This window comes from Schistocerca piceifrons, chromosome 2 (assembly GCF_021461385.2).
Source record: "Schistocerca piceifrons isolate TAMUIC-IGC-003096 chromosome 2, iqSchPice1.1, whole genome shotgun sequence".
NCBI lineage: Eukaryota > Metazoa > Arthropoda > Insecta > Orthoptera > Acrididae > Schistocerca > Schistocerca piceifrons.
Genome location: NC_060139.1, coordinates 1,015,239,489 through 1,015,258,803, shown reverse-complemented (window position 1 = coordinate 1,015,258,803; position 19,315 = coordinate 1,015,239,489). Strand labels below are relative to the sequence as shown.

At 41.3% G+C, this 19,315-nt stretch overlaps 1 pseudogene; it reads left to right on the top strand.

Moving 5' to 3' along the window:
- The first annotated feature begins 17,978 nt into the window (after positions 1 to 17,978).
- LOC124778327 lies at positions 17,979 to 18,095 on the top strand (annotated as a pseudogene).
- Positions 18,096 to 19,315: the final 1,220 nt, after the last annotated feature.

Here is a 19,315-nt window from a genome sequence, read left to right as displayed (position 1 = left end):
TCTTTCATCCACATTAAGTACTACTGTGTAATTGAATAGTGTTAACTGTGTAAATGCAATTCTGTCAAAATTTGATGTTCATCTTGTGTATCAAGTAGTAGTGGCAGCAATGTATAACAGTCAATAATAGTTAGTCAACGTCATAGTCATCAGGTCAAGACCAATATTTGCCAAGCCAGATCAAAATGTACTGTTGCTGAACAACTGTCAGTGAGCCAAGATATGCAAATACTTCCTCTCTTCAAAAAAAAGTATATACTGCTTAGTGATTTAACAAAGTGTGTGTAGACAATCTTCCTTCTACTTGAGTGTTCTAGTCTGCTATCTTCATCCTCCTTGTTCCATATAGACCAAAAAAAAAAAAAAAAAAAAAAAAAAAAAAAAAAAAAAAAAAAAAAAAAATGCACCTCACTTACTTTGCCTCTTATACACCAAAACTCCAATAGTCATCAGCATCACATTATCTCAATACTTCAATAATACCTCTTACGTCGATACATATAAACCTTCATCAATATCATTTACCTTACCTCTTGTCCACAAAAACTCCAATAATCATCAACTTCACACAATCTCAATACCTCAATAATACCTCTTCACATAATCTCAATACCTCAATAATACCTCTTCAATACGTCGATACATATAAACCTTAGCACCAATATCATTTCACTTCCATAACAACTCTTTCCTCTAGTCAGTCTCCTCGAACAAGTACAGATAAAATCCTAATGCAAACCTCATCATCCCATACAATCCGAAGACGCATTGTCAACACACAACCCCTGTGTAATCCATCTGAGCCAAATCTTCTACTCATTATGAATTATAAACAAAGAAATGCATACATGCCCACTAACAGACTTAGTTCGAATAACTCTCAGTAATTAAGTACGATTACAGAGTGTGAATGATCATAATATTTCACAGTGTGTACACCACTTCAAGAATTATGGCAAACAGAAGCAAACATGTGGAGTATTTCTTGTGTCAAGTGTCACTTCCTATTTCAATTGCTCACGAAAAATGCAGTGTAATAACTGTCAATGGTCTAAACCTAGTTTTGGTATGTCATGTCGTTAGCTTCCTTCCTATTAGCATAAATTTATACAGCTTCCATAAAACCTCCAGCTCATGTGACTTCTATGAAGTTTCTTGTTCTAACGTCGTTTATGTCGAATTATAACAGTTCATTTTCATATTTTAAAAATATAAGGCACTGAGCGTAAGCAAAACATGCAATAGCGAGTAAAATATGCAATCCATACGCATAGCAGTAAACATATATCTTACGTAATAAACAGGTCATTAGCATCATATCAGCATAAGCAAATAAGTGTTCATATGTCATCTTAATAAGTAAACATGAAGGCGCAAGCAGATAAATCACAAAGTATAACTTACATACATATCAGCACAACTAATCAGGTGACAATTATAATTTAAATAAATAAGCACAGCATGCACATAATAGAAAAATATGACATCCGTGAAAAAGCAGTGCAGCCAAGCGATGCATAATATATACAAGTTACAACCCAGTTCATTAATAATCATTGTCAAAATCAGTTAACGCACGCAAGCACGTCGCTTCACAAGTAATTTCATAGAACATGAAATTTAGCACAAAGTATGAATCACGTAATCGCGAGCAGCAAATTACGTCTAAAGTACGTACCTAAGTGGAAATATGTTATCTGAAAAATGAACTCAATTAATAGTTACCTTTTTAGTTTATTAGTTTCTTCTTGGAAATTACATTCTTTCTGAAATTTTCTCGATAGCAAGTCCTCTTAACGTCGGAGACACACAGAATTTACCTGAAGTTCTTAAATATCTTATACAACCGTATCCTGAAAAATACTGAATGTTAATAACATAATTCATCAACTCACTATAGCTTTATACTGAATTTAGTCGGAGAAATTAGACTGTGTGTTTGTTTACGGTTGTCAGTGCATTCGCACTGAGCGCTCGATCAGCTGTAGGCGCGTGACGTAGGAAGCAATTGTTTGCGGTCAACGACTGCCTTGTGCGGCGCGCAGACTTGACTGTTGCTTTGAGTATATGCCGCCGCCAAAACACAGCGCGGTATCCTTGTACTCTCCGTATGTTTACATCTAGCTGTTAGTTTCTCTAAAGTATGTCATTCCACAAAAATTTTTCAAAAGTATATCATTCCACAAAAATTTTGCAAACTACGAAACTCACGTTTTGTGGCAGGAACAGCATAATTACGAATAGCATCTAATTTCTCTGGATCAGGAAGAATACCTTCTGTAGAAATAATGTGACCGAGAAATTTCACCTGAGAACGACCAAATTCAGATTTTTCTAAGTTCACTTTAATGCCAACCCTTGCAAAAATACGTAATAATGAATCCAAAATTTTGTTATGCTCACTGCAAGAACGTTTAGCAATAAGAATATCGTCAACACATGAAGTAATATTGTCACGAAGATAAACAGGTAAAATTTCGTTTAAACTAGGAATAAATGCTACAGAAAATATAGTAAGTCCAAACGGTAATTTCCGAAGTCACTTTTGGGTAAATTAGTCATATCAGGTTATTGTTTACTTACTCTCTAGATAGATTGATAGTCGAAGAGTTGTTTTGACAGATGCAAAGAATAGTAAAAGAGTAGGCAGCGGTGCAGAAAACTAAAAGGGAAATAGCACCACTACAGCTCGGGGCCCTATGCTCGCTACGGCACATATTCACTTAGAGTAGTGAATCCCCTGAGGACTTTAATAGCCGCACATAATTTCCAGTTTGTGACTTAGTGGCAAACTTGGCGGAAGTGCGTACATAAATTGATCTAACCATGCACATGGATGTATGTCATTCTTAGAATCTTCTCAACTCTTTCCGATGAGTCACCTAATTGTTCTTTCTGTTTATTTACGTCTTCCATTAGTGTCGCGACTCGGGTTTCGGTATTGTCACATTTAGTAGTTAACTGTTCACACTGTTGCGTTAAGTTATTTATTCTGTCATTTGGTACGGATTCCTCGATTCTTTCAATTATTTCTTCCTTATCGTGTGCGCGTTGTAAATTTAATTCTGAAAATTTTTGTACTATCACACGATCTTTTTCTTCCTGTTCTCTGTCCTGTTCCTCTTGTCTAATTTCTGTTGAAATTAAACTATTATTGTCAGCATTCAAATCGGTTGTACTTCTTCTCTACTTTCTTTCTTTGATTCATCTTTCATGTTTTTGAAACACGTCCCTATTCGTGAGTCTAACCGTGTTGTCATTGCTTTCATCTCAGTTCTAATTGTTCCTAACTGTGAATCTAACAGTGTTTCCATTCGTGATCTCAAATTTAATATAGCACTCATCAACTGCTCCATAGTAACTGGTTCGAAACTCTTTTCACCCCTAACATTTCCCACGAAATCGACTTCTTTCGTCATAGCTGTAAAGCTATCTTTGTTCGATACTATTACAGAATCTTCTATCGTTAATCTCGTATTCTGTGAATTTTCTGATTGAGAAAAATTTTGAAATGGTTCCGGACTATTTTCCCGACTTATTAAATTGTTTTCCACTTCATTATTCATAACACTGTTCTTCTGTGTTGGCGAGTTCGCCATGTTAACAATTTCGCTATTCTGACTATTCATCAATTTTGCCTGTTTCATTTATCGCGTAATCCTTTACAAAACATAAAAAATTCGTCACAATACGAAAATTACACACAATGACTCTTTATCTCCAACAATACCATTCACACGAAATGTTTCCTTCAAACACGATTAACGAACAATTGAAATAATTGCCCTAAATCGTCAAACGCGTATACAAGGTAATAAAAATTAAATTTTGAAAAATACCATTAGAAGAATGCTAATTACCAAATCTACACATGCAAAATAGACTACAATTACTAAACTACAAATTACTACAACAATACTACTGTCTACTATTTTTCCAATCAGAAGAATTCCAAGGGACGATCCTGGCAGGGTCGCCACGTGCATGGGGGCTTAATTATTATAAAATGCAAATATTTTTAGTAGCCATAACTGTATATCCGATTACGCTGTGTCTCGTAAACGGTAGGCCCTGACTAGTATTATTACGCAATCTGACTGCATAGAACAACAACAAACAATGAAATGAAAATTTTCGTTAACACAATTAATTAATTAAGTCCCCAGCAACTATAAAACCTACGAAACCAAAGCACGAGTGTAATTGTTCTGTATGTGGGAGTGTGACTCAACGTACACATCTGGCACGGTTCTTCTTCAACAAGACAAGAAATCTCAAATACCATTTATACTGACGTGATAAAAAAAATTAGAAATACTATAATTGCGCAAGAAACCCAGAATTACACTCTAATACAAGAACACACGCCAGATGCTTTGTTGACTGAACCTGTAATGACGCATTATTTAGGACACTGAAATAATGAGAGAGAAAAGAAAAAAATTTTTTTTTTACCTTCGTTTATATTGATGAAAAGCACTCTAAACATTACAATATATCACCATACCGAGTAGCTACTACCACATCTCATCAAGCACTTACTACCACGAGTTCTACCCAAGCAGTGCCAGTGGAGGCGGCTGAATAATACTCTTTGGCGCAATCTCTGGCGCTGTGGCTCAGTGTAGCCACCTTTCAACTTTTGTGAATTCCACTACAGCTGATTCCTTACTTCCACAGCTTTGCAAACCAAGCTGTGATTAACTTAACACTTTGTAGTTATTCAAGACTGTGCTTCATAATTGATTCTATTATTTTTGAGAATGGTGTCAGAAGAGAAATGGACCAGTAATTTAGCAGAGGCACAACACTTGCCTGTTAATGGAGTTGAAAAATGTGATGATCATGAGGAACTCTATGGCACGGATCCAATGGCGAGGTCATGGGGAGCCATGAAAAACCCCTTCTTTTTGGAGAAATTTTCTGTTTTTAGATACGAAATGTTTGCAGAAAATAACAGGAGTTTTTGTACTTTGGAAATCCTTGTGTGCGCTGCGACCAACTATCACTGCATTTATTAACATAAAATAACATAGCTACAGGACAGTTTACTGTTTACTAAAAAAACCTGGATGAGCTGCGTCGCCATGCGTGAGTAATCTAGGTGGTGGAAGAATTATACAAGAAAGTACAAAAGTCGTCGCAAAGTCGTTATCTAGACAGCAGTAAAAAATCCTTAGAACAATCCAGAGTCTAGTCTAGTAGAAGGTAGCAAGGTTCTAATAGTATGTCTAGAAAATGACAAGTACAGTCTTCAGTCGGCGAATAAAGGCAATGGCCTTTAGGTAGCGTGCTGAGGTGACTCGCTGGTAACCCCACCATCATGAGCTGCCCTGATAATTCCTCGGCGGAATAGATGTGATTATCCGGTTTAGATACAAAAGAAAGAATTTTATATTTTCGTCTACATCAATGTTACCCTCTTCAAAATAGTCCCCATTGGATATTATACACTTACTAGTGGAGCACCCATCGTTGTCCAGGTATGTATATATTCCTGTCTTCTGTTAGTCCATCCTCTCCTTCCGTCTGTCTCTCTGTCCATCTCCTCCTCCATCCTCTCTTTGTACATCTCTTCCTCTGTTCATCTCCTCCTCTCCCTTCTCTCTCCTCATCTTCTCTCCATTCTCTGTTCATTTCCTCCTACCCCTATCTGTGCATCAGTTCCTTCCTTCTCTCTCTGTCAATTTGTTCCTCCCCCCTCCTCTCTGTCTCTCTTGCCTTTCTCTGTCCATTTCCTTCTTCCCCCTCTCTCTGTCTATTTCTCCCATGTGTCTCTCTATCCATCCCCTCATCCCCACTATCTGTGTCTAAATTCCCCCACTCTGCCTCTGAAATTTTTATGAACAGAGCTAGTAGTAAAGAAATAATAAATTAAAACGTCATGCATTACGCACAGAGCTAGTAGTAAAGAAATAATAAATTAAAACGTCATGCATTACGCTTAAATTTTTCATGCTAGTCATGACATCATATTGTCTGAACTACAGGTCATAAAATGATTTATTTTTCTATGTATATTCAGTGGTATATACAAGTAATGTCTGCAGAATGTGTTGGGAATAGAGTTAGTAGCAAATACGTACTAAATTTAAACATCACACATGATCCGACAGTTTTTCACGCATTTCAGCACTTGATGCCACATCTCCTGACCTATGTGGCTTAAAGGACGTCAGTGAAACCATCCCATTTCTTGGGGGGTTGATTCCGGAACATTTCGCGACCGACACCAATAGTTCATAGTGCGATAAGCAACAGGATGACATTCTTGACAACCTGACACCCTTGTCGTTTTAAACCCCTCTCTTAGAATACTGTGGGGCTCCATCCCCACTGAACATGAACTCACCCCTTTGGAGTGCAGCAAGACCGCAATTTTTGCTCTCGTGTACAGGTTAGAACTACATGGGATCATCCAAAATCATTGTACGAAATTTGAACGTGATCGGAAGCAGCAAAGGGTCCTTATGCTTTTTCAGCCATCCAGTTTCACGTCCTGTGGTGTGATTAAGAGGTGTGCGACACTGACATACACGTGAATGCAACGGCAAAGGGTCCACTTGATAGCCCCACAATGCTAGTTGCCTACCTGCAGGGACCTAGGGCTACTTCACAGTTTTTCTCTGTAAAGGCACATTTTTTAAATTATCAGCAAATGTGAACAGGTGCCACCGACGGTACTGCGAACAGAGAGGTCTTATAGGGACCCTATGCCACTGGATTCAAGTGTTTTTCAATGTTGTACTGCTCTGTGATCTTGTGGCAGATGAGCGTGAAGCAGGAGGGCTGAAAAAATGTATGCACCCTTTGCTGCTTTCAGTCACGTTTAAATTTCGTCGTATGGTTTTGGATGGTTCGTAGTGATTCCAACCTGTACATGAGAGCAAAAATTATGGCTCACTGTACCCCAAAGAGATGTGATCACCTTTAACGACGATGCAGCCCCACATCTCCTTAGAGAGGGGATGAAGCCTCCAGGGGTGTCAGGAATGTCACAGGTTTGCCAAAATGTTGTCCTGTTGCTCATCCCACTGAGAACTATCGTTTTCGACCTCGAAATATCTGGGAACTGTCACCCGGAGGAAAGAGATGATTTAGTTGACGCCCTTTATGCCGTTAGGCAACGGCCTTGCCGCAGTGGAAACACCGGTTCCCGTGAGATCACCGAAGTTAAGCGCTGTCGGGAGTGGCCGGCACTTGGATGGGTGACCATCCAGCCGCCATGCGCTGTTGCCATTTTTCGGGGTGCACTCAGCCTCGTGATGCCAATTGAGGAGCTACTCGACCGAACAGTAGCGGCTCCGGTCAAAGAAAACCATCATAACGACCGGGAGAGCGGTGTGCTGACCACACGCCCCTCCTATCCACATCCTCAATTGAGGATGACTCTGAGGTCGGGTGGTCCCGATGGGCCACTTGTGGCCTGAAGACGGAGTGCTTTATGCCATTGCCTGAAACCTTTTTGGACCGATTCTGAGCAGCTATGTGTCTGAAATCTTTTCCTCAGCCATCAGTAAGAAAACCACGTGAGTTAAACGCAGGGTATTGCCGTTCTGAACTCCCTCACAGGAACGTCAGAAGAAGGGGCGAAATGTGGGTAAAAAGGGATGTGACCACCTTCCCACGTGTGGCCCATCCAACGTTGTGATTGACAGAATTGTAGTGAAATTTGGGGCCAATATGACATCCTTATTCCACCTTACACGTCACACGAAGTTCTGAGCTCTGGCCTTTTCTTAGATGTGTTGACACCTTGCTGTTAGAAGCGTTGTCGAACCCGAGGGTGATGTCGCAGAGCGTCATGATTTTGCGCCATTACAGAGAACGATGAAGGCACACTTGACCCAAATTTCAAACTTCTGCGAAGTAGTGGAAGACAATTAAGAAGTTTCGAAAAAGTGATCATTTAATTCTGTTGTGCAGTGTACATACGTACATCCATTTTTATAATACGAAGTCTGTTTGAAAAAAAATTTGCGTCTTTGTTCACAAAATTTTTCCACACTTACCTTTTACTCACTGTGCACGGTCTCTTTCTAGAGCCGCGCGGGGTAGCCTCGCGGTCTAGGGCGCCTTGCCACGGTACGCGCGGTCCTCCCTGTCGGAGGTTCGAGTCCTCCCTCTGGAATGGGTGTGTGTGTTGTCCTTAGCCTCAGTTAGTTTAAGTTAGATTAAGTGGTGTGTAAGCCTAGGGACCGATGACCTCAGCGAGGAACGTACCACAAATTTCCAATTTCTCCTTCGAAATACTCTCCTCCACAATTGATGCACCACTCCCAACGCCGTTTCCGGACACAGTCTTGATATGCCTCTTGCTAGACCCCACGAAGAGCCTTCTGCGAATTTTCTTTCATCTCGGCTATCGTTCCAAATCTTCGTCCTTTCAAAATTATTTCAACTCTGGAAATAAAAACAAGTCCGTAGGGGCCAGGTCTGGAGCATAAGTAGGATGAGGCAGCATAGTAATTTCGTTTTTTGTACAATAGTCACACACCAACAAAGACGAATGTGTGGGTGCGTTTTCATGACGCAAGAGCCATAAATTGCCTCACAATATTTCAGGCCATTTCCTTCTCACATATTTCTCGCAGGCTTCGCAAAAAAAAAAAAAAAAAAAAAAAAAAAAAAAAAAAAAAAAAAAAAAAAAAAAAAGGGTTCAAATGGCTCTGAGCACTGTGGGACTTAACATCTGTGGTCATCAGTTCCCTAGAACTTAGAACTACTGAAACCTAACTAACCTAAGGACATCACACACAGCCGGCCGGAGTGGCCGAGCGGTTAAACGCGCTACAGTCTGGAACCACACGACCGCTACGATCGCAGGTTCGAATCCTGCCTCGGGCATGGATGTGTGTGATGTCCTTAGGTTAGTTAGGTTTAAGTAGTTCTAAGTTCTAGGGGACTTATGACCACAGCAGTTGAGCCCCATAGTGCTCAGAGCCATTTCAGCCATCACACACATCCATGCCCGAGACAGGATTCGAACCTGCGACCGTAGCAGTCGCGCGGTTCCGGACTGAGCGCCTAGAACCGCTAGACCACCGCGGCCGGCGCAGGCTTCGCAACACGTCCCGATAGTACCATCTACACTCATGCTCATAAATCAAGGATAATTGCAGAATGTGGTGCCACACAAAGTGGCACTACACAATACTGGCGCTAATAGCATAGGCACATAGGGAATGCACACGACACAGCTCTGCAAGTCCACGGAATTGGTGATAAGTTGAGAAAACTGTCCCGAAACACATGTGCTACAAAACGCCACTGTTTCCTGTGCATGTTCCCCGAAATCAGTATGGGATATGATCACCATGCACACGTACACAGGCCACACAACGGGTTGGCATACTCTGGATCTGGTGGTCGAGCAGCTGCTGGGGTATAGCCTCCCATTCTTGCACCAGTGCCTGTCGGAGCTCCTGAAGTGTCTTAGGGATTTGAAGACGTGCAGCGATACGTCGACCGAGAGCATCCCAGACGTGCTCGATGGGGTTTAGGTCTGGAGAACAGGCAGGCCACTCCATTCGCTTGATATCTTCTGTTTCAAGGTACTCCTTCACGATGGCAGCTCGGTGGGGCCGTGCTTTATCATCCATTAGGAGGGAGGTGGGACCCACTGCACCCCTGAAAAGCGGACATACTGGTGCAAAATGACGTCCCGATACACCTGACATGTCACAGTTCCTCTGTCAAAGACATGCAGGGGTGTACATGGACCAATCACAATCCCACCCCACACCATCAAACCACGACCTCCATACAGGTCTTTTTCAAGGACATTAAGGGGTGGTATCTGGTTCCTGGTTCACGTCAGATGAAAACCCGGCGAGAATCACTGTTCACACATACCTGGACTCATCCGTGAACATAACCAGGGACCACTGTTCCAATGACTATGTACTGTGTTCTTGACACCAGGCTTTATGGGATTTACTGCGACCAGGGGTCAGTGGAATGCACCTTGCAGGTCTCCAGGCGAACAAACCATGTCTGTTCAGTCGTCTGTAGACTGTGTGTCTGGAGACAACTGTTCCAGTGGCTGCGGTAAGGTCCCGAGCAAGGCTACCTGCAGTACTCTGTGGCCATCTGTGGACACTGATGGTGAGATATCGGTCTTCTTGTGGTATTGTACCCTGTGGACGCCATGTACTGTAGCGCCTGGACACGTTTCTGTCTGCTGGAATCGTTACCATAATCTTGAGATCACACTTTGTGTCACATGGAGGGCCCGTGCTACGACCTGCTGTGTTTGACCAGCCTCCAGTCGCCCTAGTATTCTGCCCCTCATAACGTCATCAATATGTGTTCTTTGAGCCATTTTCAACACGCAGTCACTATTAGCACGTCTGAAAACGTCTAGACACTTACTCGCTGCACCATACTCTGGCATGCATCAACACGCCTCTGCATATGTGGACTGCTGCCAGCGCCACCGTGCGACGACGCAGGTCAAATGCACTGTATGGTCATACCCCGAGATGATTTAAACCCGCAAACCGCCCATCAGAGCGTTGTTTCACCATGTATCAGCATTATCCTTAATTTATGAGCGTGAGTGTATTAACCGTTTGTCCCCACCGCACAAATTCATGAAGAACCATTGTGAAGACTGAACCTTGATGTCAACATTATAACCGTAGACCCACATCTCGTCACCAGTTATGATGCTCTTAAGGAACATCTCGTTCTCCTTTGCCCGATCCAAAAGCTCTTACAGATTGCTAGGCGAAGGTCTCTCTGGTAGTGACTCAGGAGTCGTGGGACGAACTTGATGGCAAAATGATGCACTTCAAGATGCTTTGTCGAGATTTTGTCACTTGATCCATCTGAAATGTTACATTCTTCTGCAATCTCTCGGACAGGCAGTCTTCGATTGGCACCCACAATTTCGTTGACGTTCCTAACATGTCGGTAGACATCGAAAGGCGTCATGAACGAGGGTCATCTTTAACTTTCGTCCGGCTATTTTTGAACCGTATGAACCATTCGTAATACCGAGTACGGCTTAAGCGCTCGTCACCGTAGCCTGTCTGCATCATTTGGTGCTCTCTGTACAGGTTTTCTTGAGTCTTACGCAAAAAGTTAATGTAGACGCTTTGCTCTTCTAAGTCTGCCATCTCGAAATTCGCGAAATATGCGACACAATGTTCTACTCAGTCCAGCACTGAACAATAACTAACAGACATTTAACAATGAAACTTCTGGCAGTTACACCTTAAACACAGGCGTCTGCAGGGATGCCAACTGCATTTCGCTCCAACACGCCATTGGCCAGAAATTACGAATGTTCCAGTATTTTTTGAACAGACATCGTATGAATTGATCCCAGTGCTTTTTCCAATCCTCAAAACACTTCTGGAACTAGAGCTTGGCGATAGCTTTAACTCTTTCAGCGATGCGTGTTCTTACTTCTTTTGTGCTTGTACAACGACGGCCCTTTCAGGTTTATTTATTTCTGGGAATAGAAGAAAATCACATGGTTCATATCTGGTGAATATAGAGGCTGGGACATCATTGTAGTATCGTTTTTGGCCAAAAATTCACAAACAAGCAACGGAGAATGAGCAGGTGCATCATCGTTCTGTTAGTCTCGGTTCGTTTCGCCACAAATCCGGGAGGTTTTTTATTCTGATTGCTTCATGAGACGGCGTTGAACTTGTAAGCAGTAGCCTACACCTTATTAATCATTCAGCCCTGTGCCAAGAACTCGTGCCGTACCGTGCCGTTAAAATCAAAGAATTACTTTTGTCTTGGCGAATCTGGATGCTTTCGCTGAGCCTATTGAGTTTTAGTTTCGACATCAACACCTGTTATGACACTTTTCAGTAGGTTTGCGTTGTCCTTGACCTCTTCTAACGAGTAGTGTTGGCCGCTGTTTTTGTTCGAAGTTCAACAATTTAGAAACTGCTGTGTCCTCAAGGCGATAAGGGATACAACTTACATATAAGGGCACAGAGATCCGTACGATTAAACACAATACAGTATAGATTAGATTCCTAAACGGATCACAACAAGACAGGGAGCGTGTTATGCATCCGCTTTACGTCGCACAGTTAGTTCCCAACTCGGCATTCGGCTGCCAAACGTGAATTTAAGCAGTCACATAGCAGTAGTTAGTCAGTGAGCACCTCAAGGGTAGTACACAGGACCGTGTATTAGCAGGCGTCTTGGAACTCATGTACAGTAGCCACCAACAAAAGCTAAACTGAACATTATTCAAGTGATTTAAGTCATCGTTTACTGGATTTAGAGCTATACCAGTATTCAAATACTGCTCAAGGCAAGTGAACGTTGATCTATATTGTCTTGCACACGCTTCATACTCACCTTAAGTATTGTACAGTTTCTACAGATAAATCTCTGTAAATTGTGGATGGAATGTGTTGCCATATGTTTAGGTCACTTCTGATGCCTAACCGAATTTGGCCTTGTGACGATATTGTAGAGTTGTTGCGTGCGAGCAAGACACCTCACAACAGCAAATATTTTCGTTGGTGGGGAGATTCTCCTCCTACCACATTTCTATATTTAACACTAAGTGCATTTAGTGAATTCAAAAGAAACAAATTTTGCTGTCACGTGATTCATACCCAAAACACCCTTTAAAAAAAGGTCATTGTCAGACGCACAGATTTGTCAGCATCATCGGCGACTTCTCTGGTAGTGACTGAGCGATCGTTCATAATCACTTCTTTCATTTTCTCCATAATTTTATCACTTCGTGTTTTATATTTCAATTTATTAAAACGAATATACGTAGGCCTACTTGCTGCAGATAATGCTGTTGGACACAGCCGCGTGTTCACATGCGCGTTCAGTTTCCTAGAAGACGAAAGAAACGGTATATGTATTCTGGACGGTGGAGCAACGGACAACATGACTTACCGACGTGAAATTTCATCACTTTTACCGAACTTAAAGAGTCACTAGAAGTACCTGATGGCAGTCATTTGCAAAGGACCGTTTCGGGCAAAGTGCACATATACCTGCCAGGAGAATGTGGAGTACAAACAGTCGATTTGAACTATACGTTGTACATTCCAGACATCGTGTGAAATCTGATATCAGTCCCTGAAGCGACTGATAAAGGAGTGATAGTATCGTTAATAAAAGCAGATGCTAGCTAGAATCATGGAAGACAACAGACAGTGGCATCCAAAAACAGGAAATATAACGAATGCCAGATATGCCATATTTGGCGAAAATATCTTTCCTGCAAAAGTGGACAAAGGTGTTACTACTGTGATTTATCTGAAGACCACAACCATTGCGGATGATGAAAGAGCACGCGGAATATAGATATTACGGAAACATGAGAAGCACCTGACACTGAACGAAGTGAAGATCTGGAAACATGGGTGCCTACCGAACACATCTAAGTAGAAAGGACCCTGAAAGGGCGGATGAGATTGCTGACAGTGATTATTCCACACCAGATAACAATAACTGTGACATACAAGAACCTACAATAAACGAAAACTACGCAACATGTTCTGGAAGACAAGACAAGCCACGGAAATGAGGGATGAAATATAGGACAAATGAAAAGAAGAAGGCGTGCACTGTTGAAAAGGGAAATACACCAAGAGAAAATTATCCACGAAGCGTACAGGAAGTCATGTCAGCTGACGATAGGAACAAATGGCAAAAAGCAATGTGAGAAGACTGGAAAACCTAATGTGAAACCGTACCTCGACATTTGTACTACCTAGTAACAATGCACAGACGACACGAGCAAAAATGGTTCTCAAACGGAAATATGATGAAAATGGAAGAGTTGCCAGATATAGGGCACGGGCAGTAGCTTTAGGTAATGAACAAAGACTGCGAATTTATTTTAAATTAAAACTATGCGACTACTTATGGGGATAGCTGTCGATGGAATTGGAAAATTCATCATTTAGATATCATTGTAGCATGTTTGACGACTGACATAAAAGATGGAAATATCCATCGGTTTCAGAGATGTCACATGCAAACAACAAAGAAAATTCAGTGGCATAGCGGTTCAAGAGGAACTGAACACTAGCGAGTCGATCTGCAGGCTTGAAAAGTGCATCTAAGGATTGCATTAGTCAGAAAGGAAAAGGGAAGAAAATACTCGACGAGTTCCCTCACAATTAAGGGATACTGCGCTCAGTAGTTGGTCCGTGTGATTACTCCGATCTACAGCATGAACTTGTACTGCTGCAAATGTAGATGATATAATGTATGACGAAAAAAGTGAAATAAAGAAAATAAAAAGTATCTTACGCACTTAATTTCAAGTAAAAGACCTCGGAGTAGCATGACGTGTACAGTCAGTATAAGATACGACAGAAGAAAGGCCACTGATTTTAGACGAAACAGCATATGCAAAATAAAGGTTAAAAGAATTCCAAACGGAAAGCTGCATACCTCTGAAAAAAAATCTCTCGTCATGTATGCAAAGATACAAAATGCGACAGATGAAGACAAGTTCAGCGAACAGGGTGCATCAAAATACAGGACCGCAACTGGAAGTGTTCCATGCTTGGCAGCGGGTACAGGGTCAGATTTAGCACATCCAGAGACGTATTTAAGCTGATCCAGCAGTCTGAATGAGGAGCACTGACGTACCGACAACCATACTCTACGCGATTTACGAGGTACAAAAACCGATGTGCTCACTTTCCTCGAGGCTGATAAAAAAATCAAAATGCATCCCGAAGTACACTGGGAAGATGATCCAAATCACCGTAAATCCCTTAGTGGATATTTGACAGTTTTTGGGAGTGTCACTATAAGAAGCTAGAGCAGCAGAAAACGACGAACTGTTGCACTTAAGTACAGTTGGAGCAGAGTTTGTTGCACTGAGCAAATCTAAAAGAGAAGTAAAGTGGATGAACAGCTTTCTCAGGGAGGTTTTATTAAGTTTATTTTCTTTCCCTCCTATCAAGATTTTCTTCGATAATCAGGACGCAAAGAAACTTGCTGAAAATGGTGTGTCTTCGGAAAGAACCAAGCCTGTGGATCTGAAGATTTTCTTCGTGAAGGAAGAAGTGGGAGCCAACAATGTAAGTTTGGAATGTATTGTAAGGGAGAAGAATGTTGTTGACTTTTTTTACAAAGGGAGTAGTTAATCGGGGTCAAGGATCAGAAAGGAGGGGAGGGGGGGGGGGTCTTGTCAGTAATGTGGACTACCTTGCTTGTCAACTTGGAAGTACCCATTGTTGGATTGTTGTCTTCTTGTTATGATGTGCTGTAAAAGACGTTTTGCATGTATATTAAATATGTTATTTCATTTGCAATGTGTTGAGCACTTGTTTGTGCTCCCTCTCTTTTCTAAAGCAGATTCACAGAACGAATGTACAAAGAAGTTGGATATTGAATTACTGGGAAATAATGATGAGTTTTTGAAACTCTCCAATGCTGTGAATATTGTGATGATGAATAACATAGTGGGCAGTTCAGTAGAAGAGGAATGAATGACCCAAAAATCTTAACTACAGAAGTTGAGAGACAAAAACGGGTACAAGGAAGGTGTAGCGGAAAGATCGACAAACATGCTACAAACTACAGATATTGTGCAACAACTATAGCTGAAGAACTTTGGATCACTCGCTACTGGCACGATTTTCTAAGTTGTGATGTATTTTGTTCTGACATGTAATGTGAAATGAAAGGTGTCATTGTGCGTTCTCCATTGGATCACCTCCACCTTATAGGTGGATAAGAAACCTTCTTTGACAGAAGGAGTACTGACAGTGATCGACAGAAGATGGAAATATAACAGTGATAACGGAAAATGAAGTAAACAGAAACATAAGTCTCTTACAAATGAAAGCAAAAGGAAATGTAAACAAGCAAAAGCAAAATAACCGCAAGAAAAATCTCAAAACATCGAAAAGGAAATGGTTGGTTGTAAAAGTAACTCCATTGCATAACACAGCCCTCAGGAGCAGAAGGAAGGAAGCCTTCACAATTCAGAACCTGTGGCTGCTTCCCTGAGGAATATATTGTATATCTGGATCTGGGGTAAATCAACGATGTGCTAGAGGACGTTGAGTTTCCATCACAAACAAGGATGTCCTCACAATACACTCGTAAAGTTCTAAAGCTGACAAAAAGCCACCAGCCCACAGCAACTTAAGATCAGGTCAAGGAAGGCCTCAGTTTACTAATCTGACAGACATTTATTTATTTAATTTACTAGTTTGTTACCTGGTGTTCTCTGCTTGGACTTACTTGTAACCACCTCCACTCCCATTTGTAATGATGGAATGTTACTGAGGAGCTCACCATTTAGCCTAGGACTCCAAACCCAGAGAATATGGATTCTCAGTAATATTGGTCATTTTGACTACTTTTACATGTGATATTTGCCATCCTATACTATCTGGCAAGACGGTATCAAATGACAGTGGTTGGAAATGGCAGCAGTATGGTTGCAAGCATAGCTCTAGAGATACTGGCAGAACCATAAACAACGAAGCTCAGAGCAGAGGGGCTACCAGCAAGGAAGTCCAAAGCAAGGCAATGAGCAACAGCCTGGGCGGTGCACGATGTATAGCTTCATTCAATATTGGGGAATCACTGGCAGGCCATGGTGTTACCTGGAGATGCAGTGTATTCAGCTGATCCAGTGTATACTGCACACTAAGAGGATTGCCTGCTGTCAACTGGTAAGCCTCCAACATCTCTATTTTATCATCTGACCCAGCATCTACATTACACAATGCTAAACATCCCACCCCTAATCTTGAGGGTACTGTGGTTGTCATAAACCCCACAGCACTTTTTCTCACATATTAAGTCATATGAGTAGCATTAAGATTTGCAAGTTTGTGCACATCACTTTGCTCCAAATCAATGAGTTTATACGTAAGGTACATCTCATCAAAAAATAAAGAGCTACCTCTTGAACAACGGGTTCTGCCACAACTTCTATGATCATCCAGTAGAGACATTGCATTTCTGACAATAATAGACCCATCTGTGCACCTTCTTCAGCCTGAATCTTAACAGTGCAGAGACACTGTCAAATGCAGCAAGCCACTGCCAACTGCACTAGTGACCAATTACAATGTGCTGTAAGTACCAAGGCAAATACCACTGTAACGGGGCAGTACTATAGGAGAACTTGGAGGAGATGTTGGCGCCCTGAATTACAACTACCTCTCTCAGCTGTACACCACTCTGCCTTAGTAGTTTGCCCAGAGAAGCCTGCAGAACTGACCTTACCAAAAAAATACAAAAAGTTGCACATGTCAGTAATGCAGCCAAGGAGTTCACTAAATCTGATCCAAACACAAAATGTAGGTGCAAGGTTTTGCATGCGCTATAGTGTCTACATCTCAAAAGTATTCTTCCTTACAGACGAAACCTAATTACTAAGGAAATAACGCATTTACCAAACAATTATTTAGGCTAAATTTCCTGATAAATATCCAAATCAAAATCAAAGCCAGCATTTCATCTGCTTCAGAGTGCCTTAAAAAAGACTTGCTGCTTTTGATTGCAGCATGTCAGACTTGTAGCTTGACTACATTATCAAATTACAGAGCCCTTCTTTGAAAAAGTGACTGAAGCAACAGGCAGTTTTGGACTACAATGCATGAAAATGGAAGGTTCCGTCCAAAACTAAATTGAAACACTCATCCATCAGTTTAGATCATCTCACAAAGTAATAGAAATCAGTGACACACTAACAAAAAGAGAAGAAAGAAAAACAGCCACAAACAGTTGCAGTAATCAGCTTACACATCAGTGAACCCAGAAACAGCTGATCAACTCACAGGAGACAACTACCTGCAAGCAGTCAGGATTTTTGGTGGGTCTAGATCAGCAACAGCACAATCTAACAGGCACAGGGATTACTAATTTGGTGAGTACACCACCTCCAAGTAACACAGGCAATATAACCTTAGCACAAAGACCAATGGCTTCCAGAAAAACAAAATACAGAGAATTTTCTCACATTATTACAAATTAATATTTGCTCTATTATAAATGGCAATGGCCTTTCCGCAGTGGATACACTGGTTCCCGTGAGATCACCGAAGTTAAGCGCTGTCGGGCGTGGCCGGCACTTGGATGGGTGACCATCCAGCCACCTTGTGCTGTTGCCATTTTTCGGGGTGCACTCAGCCTCGTGATGCCAATTGAGAAGCTACTCGACCGAATAGTAGTGGCTCCGGTCAAAGAAAACCATCATAACGACCGGGAGAGCGGTGTGCTGACCACACGCCCCTCCTATCCGCATCCTCAACTGAGGATGACACAGTGGTTTGATGGTCCCGATGGGCCACTTGTGGCCTGACGATGGAGTGCTATTATAAGCTGTTAGAATTAGAACACTTCCATAATTATAACAATGTGGATGTCATGTGTGTGTGTGAGAATTAGTTAATAGAAGATCAGATTGACATTATTATTCATCACAGATATGTTGCTGCTGGCATAATGTGTCAAAAGCAGAGGTGAAATGGTGTGGCTGGGATCGTTATAAGATATAATTAGAAAATTGATGTAACAAACTGCTGTTTAGAGACAGATGGAGAATTTAACTGCTTAAAAGTGACCAATGAAAACCCAATAACTGAAAGCCTATGTAGGACTCCAAATAGTGACACTGATACATCTTTTGGAAGTTTTGAAGTTCTGTAGTCCAATTCATGAATGATGGTGGTTCATGCAAGTCGAGGTATGGATGGAGGATTGCATTATTGCTGGTTCCAAGCGATAGTTGCTATATGTGCTGGAAAGCCCTTATACATCCTCCATTTAGTGCTGATCTCTTCCTATGTGACTTCCATATGTTTGGAAACCTGAAGAAAGACATTTATGGCTGTCAATTTGCTTCAGACAAAGAGGTGCACGTATGGATACAACCATGCTTCCACAGGCAGCCACAAAAGTTTTTCCATGTAATAAATATTTTAACAGTTTTGGAATTACTTTTGAAATAATAAATAGTTTACTTACTTTTTTCCATCTGCAGCATTTTCATGTGAATGTCCCTTATAGAATTTGTTGTTTACCACCACCATCAGTGGTAACAGCTTGCAAAAATTGGAATGAAACTTCTGTAAATAACTCACTGCAATCACGTTTAATGCTAGCATTCGCTATGGCATTCACAAGGAAGAGTTCGGAACACTATTGAATACTTGTTGGCTATAAGAGAATGCAAAAAGTAGGTACACAGAATAATCCTAAACTCACCTGTCATCATTTGTGATTCCAACAACAGTTAGGAAAGCACAAAAGTATAAAACAAAGATTGATGTATGTGGTGATTTCAAAAAGGTGAGCATGGATAATGAGAAATCAAGAACTTTTCTTTATC